The sequence below is a fragment of the Tenrec ecaudatus genome, chromosome 7, assembly GCF_050624435.1.
Source record: "Tenrec ecaudatus isolate mTenEca1 chromosome 7, mTenEca1.hap1, whole genome shotgun sequence".
Classification (NCBI taxonomy): Eukaryota; Metazoa; Chordata; class Mammalia; order Afrosoricida; family Tenrecidae; genus Tenrec; species Tenrec ecaudatus.
This window is the reverse complement of record NC_134536.1, coordinates 94888554-94901231: the sequence shown is the minus strand read 5'-3', so window position 1 is coordinate 94901231 and position 12678 is coordinate 94888554.

Sequence of the window (12678 nt, the reverse complement as noted above, 5' to 3'; positions counted from 1 at the left end):
TAAATCAGACTCCAAACCCCGGTCTCTCAGGATGACTTTCTTTCCTGATAAAGCAGCCCTTTCTGTTCTTTTGCTTCAAGATCATCAAAGACGCTTTCGCAATTCTGAATGTCAGAAAACTAAGGGAAGGATTTTCTAAAAAAATCATGGTTTCATTCATGATTTGGCAGCTCCCTAAACAAACCCTGAATCTGTTCTTATTCCTCTTCTATTAAAGCGTTTGTAAGGTTAACTTTTCAGTCATTACTAGCGGCACCTCCCATGTGCTGTGCACATATATATTATACAGTTGAACGAAAAGTTAAGGCACACTGAGCATTCCATTCTATGGAGGGGAAGCACTTGAATTCATTAAGGGGAAAACTTGACTTTCCTGTTGATGTGGAACTGTTCGCGACAGTCTACGGACATAACTACTGCACTCCAAGCAATGCTCCGTGCTTATAGCACCTACGTCTGATTCCTGCATTGACATTTGTTCTCTGGAGAGAAGTGAAAGCTGTTATTTACAGGCAAACATGTGCATGTAACATAGGAAAGAATCTTGCCAATGATTAGTAGACTCTACTAATTTTTCTAGGGAAAAAATGTGGAAACTAATATTTCCAGGATGGAAACTTTACTAATTGTGCATTTCACAGAGATATTTACTTATTGTATTTCCAGGGGCTCCTACATATTTGGGTTCTCACACTGAGCATGGTCAAGAGAGATCTGGGGCTCAATGAACTAAACCAATGGTTTGCTTTCACTTTCTCTATATATATTTCCTTTCCTTTTTTACCTTTTTATGGGAAGTGAAAAGTCATTTGCTGAATAATGAACATGGCATATTTCACTTAATTACCTTTCCAAACTCTCCTGTCTCTTACCTGAATCAAGGTTTTTCAGAACTTTAATTAAACATTCAGAGTATTTGGCAAGGGAAAACAATCGAGGCATGTTTAACTTCTAAGTTTGTAGCAGAGAAGATTGATGGTCTAAAATTATATTTAAGAAAAGTGGTGATGCCCAGCACATTGGGAATAGTCCTAATATGCCTGCTGTGGGGTTGACATAATCTGTTGTGAATTTGAGATTTAGGAGGGAAAGGGTGGAGTTTGGCCTGTCAATTAGATCGAATCTTGATGACTACGGAGATAAACAGCTCGCTGGAAGCAGGACACATGCTCACTCCCTCGGAGACTCTCTGCTGACAAGGCTCCCTCCTTTGGAGACATTTCTGACAAGAAGCCACATGAAGCTACCCTGATGCATTCAGAGCGCTGGGAGCTGGAGATGCCACGTGGAGACCCTGCCAGCACTGAGATGCTTCTACTGCCACTGGATCCACAGGACTTCCCACCCCCTGGCCTGTGATCTGCCTGCATTCTGTGTCATTGCATGTGTTTCCTGAGTCTGAAGAGCACTTTACAAATTCGTATCAGACCTTTGGGGGAATATTGGACTTATGGACTTGATCTGGACTGGGCTGGGATATTTACTCAAAATTCAATTGTTCTTGTATATAAAGCTCTTTCCTATACACATATGAGTATCTATGAATTTGTTTCTCTAGTCTACCCAGACTAACACACCTGCTAATCACAAGGCTGGCTGTTCAAACCCAACAGCCACACAAGCATGTGCCAGTCTGTTTCCATGAAGATTTACAGCCTTGGAAAACACATCTCAACTCATAGCCATCGAGTCAATGACGACACACAGACCCGTAATTGGTTCAATGCCCACAGGAAAAAGAGTGGGAACACCCTAAACATAGCCCTTGTTTCAAGTAGCTTGAGTCATTAAAGGGAAAATGTTACGCGGCCTATAATTCACTTTAATTTTTTCAGCAGTTTGTATGTAAATAGGCGTATTATTTTGCCTTAATGAAGACATGGAAGTGTCCAGTTATCCTGACTAACAGTGCCTACGTCAGCTATTGGTTAAACAGCCTGTCGTGGAATCGACTCCAACTCGTGGTGGCCCCGTGCACGGCCGAGCAGAGCTGTACTCCGTATGACGTTCAGTGGCTGACTTTTTGGGAAGTAAACTGACAGACTTATCTTCAAAGGTGCCTCTGAGTAGACTAAAACTATTGACTTTTGGTTAGCAGAAAAGTGTATCAGCAGTTCATCCATCAGGGTTGTTAGTGGTAGCATTTAATCAAAAGGCCAAGCTCCAAGTGATTTAGCTAATTTTCATCTCTAATGAACACTGGATGTTTTGACAGCACCCTGAATCCTAAAAGGGGGCTTTCATTTGTGGAATTCCAGGAACTGCAATTGGATGGCTAGATGGATGGGTTGGCTAGAAAGGGTGGCCCAAACATTCCTGCCTTTGCATGAACAAGTTATAAGAATTTGGTCAAGTCCTCTGGACTTGATTTTTACACTCGCTTGTCCAGGATAATTAATGGAATAAAATCCCAAAGGACGAGGGAGACTAAAGAGGTAAGATCCATAATGGAAGTGGTGAAAGGAACCCTGTGGCATAAGGGGTATGCGCTGAGCTGCTCACGATGAGGTCACAGTCGGAAACAACCAGCAGCTCCAGGAGAGAAAAAGGCGGCTACCTATGAAGCTCAAGAGTTACAGGATCAGAAACCCACCGGGGCAGGTCTACTCTGTCCTATAGGGTCACTGCAAGTTGGAATCCACCCAATCCCAGAGAGTTTGAGTGAATTTTGAGACAAAAGGAAGACACCTCGTACCTGGCAATGAAGCCTGTATTTTCCTTTGTTTTTGTTTTTTTTTTCGGTGACAAGCTAACCCTGCTGCTAACGAGCTCCAGGGCTCTCTTGACCCCACAATGGCCTTCTGCTCCCATCCTCTCTGGTTATTCAGACCCTTTCCTTTATTTCAGACTGTCACAGTGTTTACCCTGAGGCTAACCCAGAGAAACTCTTAAGATTATTAACAATCTTTATCCTTTGCATGAAGGATTAAAACTTATTATTTAGAATAAAATTGAGAAGTCGTCCCTATTTAGAATTATCGTTACAGGTATAACCATGTACATTACACATTCTGATTGGCATGCAAATGCCTTCAATGCAACCCCTGTTTGGTAAATGTGAATTCAACAGCAGGTATTTCATTCTTAAAATGATAATATAACAAATTTGGAGATGGGAAGAGGATGGCAATTAACCAAAACGAGGTCATTCATGATGTAAATGCCGAGGCGGAGCTGTCAGTAGAGGTCAATAAGCTAAAATATCATTAACAATATGCAATGGCACTTTCTTAGGATTTGGCACTAAAATGCGTGATTCTTATACCCACCGTTTTAACCATAAACTGACATTCTCTAAACACATTCTAATCAAAGGTGACTGAAAGAATTATATCCTGGAGAGTGAATTGAATAATGGTTTAATTTTTTCTTACCTCTACAAATATTTAAAGACATTCTGAAGATCAATAATTTATTATATGAAGCAACCCTGCTAAAGAAAATTACTACCTGAAGACAAAGCAGTAAAATAGAGCTATCATGCCACTAAGTAAACTGTATAAAATGAATGTTTTTTTTCTCTATGAGATTAAATCCACATTTTCCAGAGAGAAAGGACAATCAAGAAATGAATTTCCCTACAATTTACCAACATAACTCACTACTAATGTCCCCATCCCTAGTCTAATCACACCGAACCATGCCCATTATACACGAACACAAGATGCAGGGTGCAAAAGACGAGCTAAAGATGCTGGAGGCATCAGAGGAGCCATAGATAAAAGGGAGTGAAAATCAGTACAGCAATCTCCATGAATTCTTGCTGAGAAAGGTTGAACAATGAGTAAAAGGCTGAGCTCTCTGTTTAAGAAGCCATAGAACCGAGGGGAATCATGATGTGGAATAAAACGTGACTGTGAAGCTCCATTTTGTGTAACAATTCACCATAGACAGCAAGGAGGACCGTATCTGACCTCCTCTGGCTTCCCTGTTGCCATGAGATGGGTCAGACAAGCTGCCATGGCCCATCGTTCTTTACCTATTCTGATGTCAACCATTCCCCTTTCACACAGCCCTCTACGTCTCTGTTGGGTTCGATAATTCCTTGCAATGGCTACACGGAACTCCTAGACAACCCTCACAATTACAGGGGTTTATTAGGGAAGTTAATAGGTTACCACAAATGAGGATCAGCAAACAGCAAGGATACAGTCGTTGTTCTTCTCAGCAAGCAGCTAAGTCTCTCTCTTGTTCTTAGTCTCTCAGCCTCCACGGGCCAAGAAACAAGCCCACCTGTCACTCTGTCCTACAGTTGGATAGTCTCTGACCAGATGAGAAGTTACCCCATAGTCTCGTCACTGCTCCTCTGAGTCTCCGTGCCACCGCTCGTGCGGTAGTTACATAATCTGGTGTCAACTTGTGAAGGGGTGGAGAAGTCTAGCCTGTCAATCAAGTCTCAGCTTGATGACCTCATTTGGAAGCACCATGGAGATAAATACCTCACTGGAGGCCAGCTACACTCACTCCCTGTGAGATGTTGCTGACACTTATCCTGATTGGGCTATGCTGATGCAGCCAGAGGCCTGGAGCTAGAGGAGCCACATGGAGACCCACACCAGTGCCGAGATGCTTCTACCACCACTGGATCCACAAGACTTTCCACCCACTGGCCTGTGATTTGCCTGCATTTGGCATCATTACATGTGTTTCTTGAGTTTGAAGCAGACTTTATAGATTGGAATCAGACATATGGGCTAATATTGGACTTATGGACTTGATCTGGACAGGGTTGGGATGTTTTCTCAATATTCAATTGCTCTTGTATATAAAGCTCTTTCCTATACATATGAATATCTACGAATTAGTTTCTCTAGTCAACCCAGACTAAAACCACCTGTGATGCATCTGGTCTTGGTGGTCTCCGCCATTTCAAAACCAGACCTTGAATGAACTCTTCGAAGGTCTTCAGGGTTTCTCTGTCCTCTGCCCCTGCTTTGAAGAATGGCTCATTCTTATCATCTGGAATGGTGGTGGGTTTGAGGGGTTGGTAATGAAAACTGACCAATCCCTACACTCAGCCTATTTGCATGATCCCATCCAATCACTTGGTGGGAGTTACAGAGACTTGGGTAGAAGAGGCACATTAGAGAAAAATTTACTCCACCATACAATTCACATGGCACAAAATTCATATAAATCCGTATCTTTTTAAAATTATGACACCTATAGAATTACATTTGGAAATGGAAATATGCTATTCAGCCAGTGTGGGTAGGATCTGAACATTACTAGCAGATGAAAAATTCTGATTTTATCATAATTTATTGGTAGAAAACCAAATACCAGGTCAATGGACATATTTGGAAAATTTTATCTAACTGGACCACAATAATGAAGGCCTAATATTTATTGCAGTAATAAACAGGACAGTTAAATTGGTCCAACTCTGATATTGTAGGAGTTTGAGACCACAGGCTGAAAGGAAATATGTGTAAGATCCATACCTGGTAAAAGACTCAGAACCAAATTATGAAAGGAACTTTCAAAAGTCATCAATAAGAAAACAATCCATTTACAAAATGGGCAAAAAAGCTAAACATCACCAAAAAAGACATACATGTGGCAAATAAGCACTTCAGAGAACTGCAAATTAGCACAACGGTGAGATCCTAAGACAGAGCTATAACAATGGCTAAAATTCAAAACTTTGAGGACACCAAATGCTAGTGAGAATGTGGAGCAATAGACACCCTAATTTATTGCTGATGGAATACAAGATGGTACGTCCAGTTTGGAATGTAGTCTGGCGGTTTCCTCGAAGCTAAATTTAGGCTTGCCATTTAATCTAGCAATAACGCTCCTAGGTAATTATCCAAATGAATTGAAAGCTTTTGCCCACATAAAACTCTATACATGAATGTTTACAGTAGTTCCAATTGCTAAAAACTGGAAGCAAGTAAAATATCCATGAGGTAGTGCATGAATAAACAAATTGTGGTACATCCACACAATGGAGTGCTATTCAGAAATAAAAAGAAACACTATCTAGCTTTAAAAAAAAAACCAACTCATGACTAACCTTAAATATATATATTTCTAAGTGAAAGAAACCAGTGTGGAAAACATACATACTGTATGATTCCAACAACATGTCAGTGTAGACAAGGTGAAACTATAAACAGTAGAGAGATCGGTAGTTTTCTGGGATCTGGGGAAGTGGGGGGGTAAATGAATACAGCATCGGTGATACTGTAGTAATGGTGGACACATGACACACGTCAAATCTCAGAACTGACAACACAGAGTACCCTAATGTAAACATTATTAGCTAATAATAATATAACTATTGGTTCATTAATTATTACATATACATCATGCAAATTCAAGATGATCCTTATAGGAGAATTTGTTTTCCAATGTATCATGAATTGACTTGTATCCCCATTATCCCCCAAAAGTTTGAGATGATAACTTCTGATACCTGTGTATGTAATCTTGTTTGGAGAAGGAAGATTTTTATTTTATTTTATTTTCAGCTGTTAAATCAAGCTCCGACATTAGGTCATTCTGGAGTAGGATGGGTCCTAATCCTTATTGAGGGATATCTAATGAAAAAGAACTGACTTAGAGACAGAAGAACAAACAGAAGGAAGACAGACTCCATGAAATGATGGAGGCAGATGCACCTGTAAGCCGTAGAGGAACAAGGTTGACCAACAGCTCCTCCCATTCTTCCTAGGACTGTGGTCACACCCCGTCTCACTCTTCCTATGGAGTAGGCCTGGGCCACTCTGTATTCTCTGTGTCCCAGATCTGGTACCTCTCCCATTTTCAGTAGCAACTAGATGTCTATCTCTCCCATTATTTCTAAGGACCTGGCCCCCGCCCCTCCCACTCTCTCTGACAGCACACTCAGGCATGGCTAGTTTTTTGAGACCATGCCCCAGACCCACCAGCCCTACTTCTGACCAGAGACCTGGCCCCTCCCAGTCTCTGGGGACAGACGCTAGGCCCTCCTACACTGTAAGGAGCATGTACACTTGCTTATTATGGCGACAATTTAAAATTGGATCTGCATTCATCAAGATATAAATTTTCTTTTTCTTTTTAAAATCATTTTTTGAGGGCTCATACAACTCTTATCATAATCAATACATCCACCCATTGTATCAAGCACATTTGTACATTTGTTGCCATCATAATTTTCAAAACATTTTCTTTCTACTTGAGCCCTTGATATCAGCTTCTCACTTTTTTCCCTTTTGCCCCACTGTCTCCCCCTCATGAACACTTGATAATTTATAATATTTTTTCATGTCTTACACTGACCGATGTCTCCCTTTACCCATTTTTCTGTTGTCTGTCCCCCAGGAAGGGGGTTATATGTAGATCACTGTGATCAGTTCACCTTTTCTCTCCCCTCCTGGTATGGCTACTCTCAATATTGGTCCCGAGGGGCTTATCTGTCCTGGATTCCCTGTGTTTCCAGCTCTTATCTGTACCTGTGACATGCTCTGGTCTAGCCTGATTTGTAAGGTAGAATTGGGGTCACAAAGGGGGGGGAGAAGCATTAAAGAACTAGAAGGAATTTGTATGTTTCAACAGTGCTATACTGCTTCCACCCTGACTGGCTTGCCTCCTCCCTGCTACCCATCTGTAAGGGGATATCCAATTGCTTACAGATGGACTTTGGGTCTCCACTCTGAATGCCCCAGTATTCACAATGATATGATCCCTTGTTCTAGGTCTTTGGTGCCTGATACCTGATCCCATCAACACCTCACGATCATACAGGCTGGTGTGCTTCTTCCATGTGCACTTTGTTGCTTCTGAGATAGATGGCCGCTTGTTTATCTTCAAGCCTTTAAGACACCAGATGCTATATCTTTTGCTAGCTGGCCACCATCAGCTTTCTTAACATTTGCTTATGCACCCACTTTGTCTTCAGCAATCATGTCAGGAAGGTGAGCATCATGGAATGCCAAGTTAATAGAACAAAGTGTTCTTGTGTTGAGGGAGTACTTGAGTAGAGGCCCAATGTCCATCTGCTACCTTAATACTAAACCTATATTTAGTATTTAGAGCTCTAAAATGCCCTTTATTTCCTAGTTCTTTCCTCTATTTCCTTTTACTTTCCTCTTGTCCCACTATCATGTTCAGCCTTTATTTGGGTTTCCTTAATTTCTCTTGGTTACATTGCCCTTGATAAAGCCCAACCAGGCCCCCTACACCCTCCTCACTATAGATTTTAGATCACTTGTTGTTCCCTTGTCCCTGGGTTTGTTAACACCCACTTTCTTTCCCCCGCCTCCTTCTCTCCTGTGTCCTCCCCTCTCCCCTACCCCCACCCCCCCCTTCAGTCCATTGTTTTCTCCTCTGGATCATTTATCATGCCTATCTTATCTACATAGACTTGCAGAGACAATAACATGCACAAAAACAAGACAGAGCAAATCAAAACAACAAAAGAAAAGAAAACAACAACAAAACCTATGACAAAAATAGAAAAGTCTACAAATAGTTCCAGGCCGGTTTGTTGACCTCTAGGAGTGTTTTCTGGGTGAGTCTGCTGGGGTGCCACGCCCTGACCTCCACAGTCTATTTTTGTATTCTCGGGGTCTGCATTGCTCTGCGTTCATCAAGACATACATTTTATTTTTCACTCAGCTGTACTACTACTGTAATCCAACTAACATATACTCACGTGTTCAAAGTATGACCAAATGGACACAACACAGATAATGGTAGCTATTCCCACTGCCAATCCACTTTCTCTTCTTCTTGGCTATGCACTTGAACTACATTATTCTAGCCTCCCTGCAGTCAGGTCCTGTGAGTGAGATCTAGGAATGGGATGGAGCAGAAATGAAGCCCATTTCAAGAAACCGGTATTCCATGCTGTGATTTCTGTGCGGTTTTACATTTTTGTAAATTTTATCTCTACAACTTACATTTACAATTCAAATGCTGCTGTTAAATTGCCTCTAACCTGGCTTTGTCATGTATGTCAGGGTTTGGAACATGTCCGTGGCACATGCCTTCTTTCTGATCACCAGCCACCCTCTGACAGGGGGTTCAGATGAAGCCCATTGCAACAGAGCAGCTGGCCCTGGGCAGTCATTTCTCTGGATGCCCTCGGTTCCAGGATCGTGATGGTGAAATCGTGGACATTCTCCAACTTTGCTGCTGATACTCAACTCCTTCTCAGCAGTTTTAGTTTAGTTGGTGGTTTACTAAGTCCAAGAAAGGTCTGTTTGTCTTCCACCATTGTTGTTGCCTCAGACTTCCCTTTTCTACTTTGTCTTTAGTGAATTCAAGGGAAGGCATAGAAGATATCAATCATATTTCTTTGCTTGTTTGTATTTACGTATTATTATTTTTGCTTTGAAGTTCTCGTCTTCCTGGATCACATCATACATACCGTCTTGGTCAATATGGTCTTCCACATCAGTTTGCCAGACCTTTGTGTCCATAGATAACTAATTGAAGATGTTGTACTCATCAATATTCATGGCTATTTTACTCTGAGTGCCATTGTGTGTGCGAAGGGTCGCCAAACAGAATGCTATCTTTGCCAGTATGTCTCACATTTGGGTGTAGACACCAAGTAGTTGTTTATCTACATAATTTAGGTCTGTATCCAGTGGTGGAAACAGTGAAACGACACATGACCAGAATAGCGGAGACTACCTTTGCTGTCTTAAGAAGCAGAGAAATAGGTGTGACATCCAAGCAGAGCACCTTAAGCATTTTAAGATTTCATTGACCCTACAGCACCAGCCTCCTGTGGGAGATGCTTGTGTTCAGTGCCTGGCCATTGAATAAGTTTGTCAGAAATTCTTGAATGATTTACCGGCTCCATGAGACTGAAACTCCTAAAATAATTTAATAACATATGAAAATGTTTATGGTAACCCTTTCACGTAATGAGCAAAAAATCAGGTTCTAAAAACATATGTGATATGATTTCATTTTTGTAAGAATAATACTTTTTAATTAATTCAGCAAATCAATATGGGTCACAGCTATTGCATGTGGTAGAGGGTCAGTGAAAAATAAAAGGACCTTTAGAGAGATGGATTGGCACAGTAGCTGCAATAATGAGCTTGACCGTAGCAATGACTGTGAGGATGGTGCCGGACTGAGCAAAGTTTCACCCTGCTGGACACAGAGTTAGTATGAGTCGGAGCTTCATGGAGGGCACCTAACGACAGTCACGTGGTACCGCGGTGCAGTACTTTCCTGCTAACCCAAAGGTTGGTGGTTTGAACCCAACTCCACAGGAGGAAGATGTGACAGTTTGATTCTGTCAGGATTTACATCCTTGAAATCCTATGGAGCAGTTCCACTCTGCCCCACAGGACAGAGTAATGGGTTTATGTATGGTGGGTGTGCTGCCACAGACTTTCATTTTCTTAGTTCATATTTCCTAGTCATCTGCAATGGATATATATTACTGTTCTAATAAAGTGTGGCTATGTAAATGAAACGTGACCTATTAGACAAAGGTGACATCTTCACAAAAAGGTTAGAGAAAATAAACTGAAATGCATAAATTATGTTGGCCCTGTGTTTCACAGTGGCTCACAGAAAATACCCTGTACTGCTTAGTTTCTTTCTTCTTTTTTTTTCTTTCTTGGTTCACGGCTAAAATGAACAGATGCATCCCATATCACATGGATCTCGTGGAAACATGCCAACCATTTTCTTAGCAACCACGCTCCTGCCGACTGCACTGTGCATGATTAACTAAAACAGCCTGTTGATGGCTTAAAATAAACCTGCCTTTTTCCACTTAGCATTTTATCAAATGAGTGTAATTTCATTTGCTGATGAATTTTGTTCAGCTTCAAGGGAATTTTCTCTTCTTCAGGGGGAGGCTGAAGAGTCAGGACTGTCAGGCCAAAGAAAGAAAAGCACGCCAAGGGAGACAAACAGTCTGATGTTGAAATGGGTAAAGTAAGAGAATATTTATCAATTTCACACTGCTCTAGTCATTTTTTACATATTACATGTTTGTTTAAATTTATATTCTATTTCTGCTTTTGTGTTGCGGTGTTTAAGTTGTTTGATTAAAAGCATTAGTTAATTTAAGGTCTTATGATTACTATTGTTATTTATGAGCTTTTGTCTTAATTTTATTTATTTCTCACACTCGGATGTGCCTAAAATCCATTAGACTCATTTTACTGAGTATTAGCCTATTGGCTGGGAATCAGGAGTAAAAGACTGGACAGTATGTCATTGAGCGAGAAGGGGGGAAACCTCAGCAACAAGGAGAGTCAGTGTTTTCATAGACGCCGTGGCTCAGCCCCGGTGAGGGTTGCCGCTCTGCCTGACGGACATAACTCCACCTCTGTGTCTGATGCTCAGGTAGTCATGTGGTGTCCAAGGGCTATGAGGATACCGCCACCCATGCAGTTCAAGCACTGTGCGTCTGCAGAGCCAGTGGAAGGGAGAGGGCGTGATGGACCGTAATATAGTCTGAGCGGCTTCCTCATTACCTTTCATTTGTGTCCTCATTTGGAAATAGGCAGTGAGTGGAAACCAGCACTGATGGAAAGTTGCAACACCATTTAACCGCCTGCCCCCCACCCCCCCCCGTAATTTCTTACCCTCAGAGAAAATCCCTAAATATTAACTGTCATCCAGCACTCAAGTTGACATATTAGCTGCACAGAATTTTACATGTTTCCTTGGGTAATAAAGACAAAAATATAAAATATGCTCCTGATAAACCCACTCTTTTTAATTCCTTCTCTATTGTATCCTGAGAAATAAATGATCTTGATGTGCCCTCTTTAACATTAGATATAAGCCGTCTAAAATGGGCAGACCCTTTCCATTAAACATTACAGAGGGCTGCTTGTAGCATTCCCTCACTAGTTGTATAAATTCCCTCTCTCTTAAGCCAGACCCTGGTAGCGGTCAGCCACGTTGAAAAATGGCATTCATTCTTTCAGGCCTTAAGTCAGTATAAGGACCTGATACATTTTCAGAACTATCCTAGTTTCCAAGTTAGCATAGCTGAGGTGAAAGGGTCACTCCATGTGTTTAAGCCTAATGGTGCTGATCAAATTACCTGCTTCTTTGGACGCCTTGATGCCCAACCAGGAACCATGGTTTACCCCATAAGCAAGGTATACCTGGGCCTAATTATGCTTGCTACCTAATCTGTAGTGAATTATTTCACCTGGCTTTACTATAGCTTTTGAAATCCAGGTGGACTTGTTTGCTATAGGGGAAGCACAAACATGCCAGATCAGACCTTGTCTACTGTGAACCAGTGGGAACAAATCCTCCCCACCTGCATGCTCAGATTGGCCATTGGCTGCGTGATTCCCGCAAAATGCTGACGCCTGGAAGAAGACAGCTCTCTTCCGTGGAACACAGTGGAAGGGGCTGACAGCAGACAATCAGGGTAAACGCAGAGAGATTCCCCGGAGCAATAGTGAGAGTTTCCAGTGAGACCTTCTTCTCAAAGGGCTGGGTGCCCCGGAGCTTTATGAGCTGCCAGCTAATTGGGCTGAGGAAAATGAAGATGAAATCCGAGAGAAATTCCAAGTGCTGGCACCGGAACAACTGCCAAACAGCTTGCGGGGACCTTAGACTGCCTCCTTTTTGTTTTCTCAGAGGCAATAAAGGTCAAGGTTTGCCACACCCAGGTTTTCTCTAGAAGGAAGTCTGGCTTTAATTTAGCCATTCCACCCCGGTTTATTTAAAAATCATTTTATTGGG